Source organism: Ostrinia nubilalis, assembly GCF_963855985.1.
Source record: "Ostrinia nubilalis chromosome W unlocalized genomic scaffold, ilOstNubi1.1 SUPER_W_unloc_1, whole genome shotgun sequence".
Taxonomy (NCBI): Eukaryota; Metazoa; Arthropoda; class Insecta; order Lepidoptera; family Crambidae; genus Ostrinia; species Ostrinia nubilalis.
In genome coordinates, this window is record NW_026973566.1 from 3,214,695 (window position 1) to 3,218,221 (window position 3,527).

General features: G+C 36.9%; 1 long non-coding RNA gene across 2 annotated transcripts; it reads right to left on the reverse strand.

Annotated features, from left to right (window-relative positions):
* Positions 1-865: 865 nt before the first annotated feature.
* Positions 866-1,612, reverse strand: LOC135087282 (uncharacterized). Of its 2 annotated transcripts, XR_010260739.1 has the most exons (4): positions 1,384-1,612; positions 1,175-1,248; positions 1,010-1,088; positions 866-887 (listed from the first exon to the last, which is right to left on the reverse strand). It is a non-coding gene; the product is annotated as an uncharacterized LOC135087282 (long non-coding RNA). The 2 variants fall into 2 exon arrangements; XR_010260738.1 differs by lacking the exon at positions 1,010-1,088.
* Between the last annotated feature and the right edge of the window lie 1,915 nt (positions 1,613-3,527).

The following is a 3,527-nucleotide window of genomic DNA, read 5'->3' on the forward strand; positions in this document are numbered from 1 at the left end:
TTACCGGATTTTGTGTTAATCTCATTTTTTTAAACATTTAGGGGATGATAAGAAGTAATCTGTTTTACGTTTTCTTTGTGTTGAAAAACTAATGCTAATTATTCAGAATGAAATCTTGGGATAACATTACTGACCTACTGGCAGGCTACTTTACCCACAATGATCAAACTAACCTGTTATTCACATAGAGATGTATAGGTGTATTAGTAAATAAAACAGCTTTATATTATTTTCATTAGTTTTTATTCAATCATCATCTTCCCTTATTAAAATATTATCCAAGAATGAGGCCGGTGCAGCAATAGCAGGACACTAGCCGAGCCCAACCCAAGTACCAAACAATGGTGATTGTACGAGTACATATTTTTCTTCCAGAATGATGACGAGGCTTTATACACAACCCTTACTAACACAGGGCCTGGTTGCTAATTCTTGCTGGCCCAGTAGTTATGGCACGAGTTTGCCTTCAGAGAGGAGTTCCGGGCTCTTTGCACATTTTTACATGCTGAAACCCAGCACGCATAACATACATGGCCACCAGCCACATGGAATCTAAAAAGAGTAAAATGTATAATTAAGGATACAAACTTAATACTTATTTTATTATTTATTTATAAAAATATTAATATGTAGGTACTTATAAAAATAACAATAACTTAAAAGGAACATTACCTCTAGGAAAAATCTTGCAATTATTTCATCCTGTTCCGGTCCCTCGGGCAAAGAATGCCTTCTGGTCTCAACAAGAGAGCCTAAGCACCATACACAAGTATTAATTGTCGAGGGTTCTCGCTTTCCTGTAAGCTTCAACTTCTTGCTGCGGAAGAGATCTCAGATCATGTAACTCTTACTCAACACTCATAGAACACTAAGCCATCTTCGGGTGCCTAAAAGATAATGACAGAATTAACATTACAATAAATAGATGTTTTACATAATACCCAATTAATACAACCTGAATTAATTAAAAAAATATGCATTATCATTATTTAGTACTAATAATGCATACTTAAATATACTTGTGGTGAAATATTTTCTTCATTAAACTGTCTGGCATAGTCTGTTAGGTTATGAGTACGTCTCCGGACCTTATAAAAGAATAAATAGTTATAATAATACAGTTAAAAATATGATTATATGAAACTATAGCACGAAAAATATAGTTTTTGCTCACCTTTTGGCATATGGCATTTTGAATAATAGAAATGATTTCAGGGCCCATTTCACTACACTGATAGTATCGGGAATCTTCATTTATTTAACAGAAGAACATGAAAAGAACACAAATATCATTGATTTTAATACAGTAAGAAAGTAATAATTAACGATTAGTTATTAATAAATTAATTAAGAAACATGTTAAGTTAAAAACTGTTTACATACCAATCGGATCCTAGGAGGATGTTTATCAAAACAACAGTCAAATCGCACGATGTGTCTCAAGTCCATACAACACATGCCATGGTCATCAGATGAGGCAGATAGCAATCCAAGAACGAAAGCCAGGTCACAGAGAAATGTTGATAAAAAGAACTCGGGAGACAGACAGATAAACGCGTAAACGCAATAAAAACAAACAGAACAAACAAGACGGAAGTGAGTGACAGATTGAAATCTGATACAACTCTCTAATCTGTGATCTGATAGCGACTGACGTTTAGTCTATGGTTCATCTTTTTTTTTATTTGACGCCATCCACCATCTTGTGTATCCATTTGAGAATGATAATTCATGAATAGTTTTTGATTTTGTACGGCTAAATTATATGCTAGATAGAGTTATTTATATTTTTCCCATAATCAGTAGATTTTTCTTGATTTTTGATATGGCGTACAACCTGCGGGCCGAAATTGGGACAACTCCTTTATATTAGATTCAAATTATGTAAGTTAATGGTTCCTCTTTAATCTGTGATTTTTATTATAAGATTTTAAAAAAATGTATCTACTTTTTGTTTTGTTATGAAAAGTTATAGTTCTAATTGCATGTAGTCATTATTTTATTTGTGTCCTTTTGTGAAAAACGTTTTTCAAATATATTATTGTATCAGAACTCCTGTAGTTTTATTTAATAGCACGATCTTAACACAAAAATTAACTGAGCTTAAATTTCTAAAAAATATGTTTTTATTCTGACCGTACATAAAAATCTCATATTTTTTAAGTGGTTTTAAAATGGGTTGAGCTAGGAATGTTTTTGGGGTGAATAAGGAACATAAAATTAAAAATTAGTTATGGGTAGAGTAAGGAACAAAATTGGGTTGAGTTTGTCGTGGGTCGAATACGGAATAACCCGTCTTTTTATTGAAATCGCGTTGTATCCGTTACAAAAGTGGTCTTCGAGCCGAAAAGAAGAAAAGAAGCGCTGCAAAAAGATACTCAACAAGCAAAGGACGAAGAAATGAAAATCGAACGCTCAGATGAATGTAAAGAACCTGTAGACCCAATTGAACCCGGGAACAAGATGATGGATGAAAATCAGCCCGGACCTTCTACGGCTCAAAGCGTTCGCAATTCTAACCTCAAAAAATTATCTTCAACTTCATCGATAACCGCACGAAGAAAGAAGCTAGAACTTGAAGCAGCTCAGGCTAAGGCTAAAATTAGAATGGAGCTGATTGATAAACAGCTGGAAGTCGATCTCGCGGATCTTGAAGATATGAGCAGCTCCTCCTTACCGTCTGTTAAAGGTCGAAGCGATTGTGGTGACCATGTAGTGGAAAAGTGGCTAGAAAGTAACCAGCTGGAGGTAAAAACTCAGTGCGTTGTTCACGACGAATTGTGTCCGGCACCGCAGGAATCGAACCTGCACCGTATGAGGGCCGCCGGCCCACTGCCTCCTACTGAAAACTTACCTAATACTCACCCGCCGTCCGCTGCTGCTTCTGCTGGAACCGTGCACGCCTTAGCAAGCGCACTGAAAGACCTGGCCGCTGCATCTGCTGCTGGAGCTAGCAAACCTAACGATAGACTGCTAAATCGTTTGTGTACACCTCGAGACTTACCATTTTACTCTGGCGACCCACTTGAATGGCTTCAGTTCAAGCAGGCCTATGAAGAATTCTCTCAAGTCTGCAACTTCAGTGATAAAGAAAACCTGTGGCGTCTAAGAAAAAGCCTTCAAGGACCGGCAAAGGAAGCAGTGACAGCTTTACTCATTGGTGCTACTTCTGCAGACGATGTGATGAACACACTGGAGCTTCGCTTTGGGAATCCTGACGTCATAATTTCCAGGATCTTGCAAGACATAAATAAATAACGTCCAATGGCCCAAGAATATCACAAAGATATCATTTCCTTCTCCATAAAAGTAAGGAACTACGTGGCAGCCGTAACCGCCATCGGATGTGAAGATTACCTGAAAGGAATGAACGTAGTTTCAGTGATACTTTCTAAACTACCAATAGTACTGATCTCAAAGTGGACCGACTACAGCTATCCTCTTATCAGTGATAAACAAAAACCGAAATTGCTCATATTATCCGAGTTCCTGAACGAAGAAGCTGTGAAAATCACGAAAACTTCAGT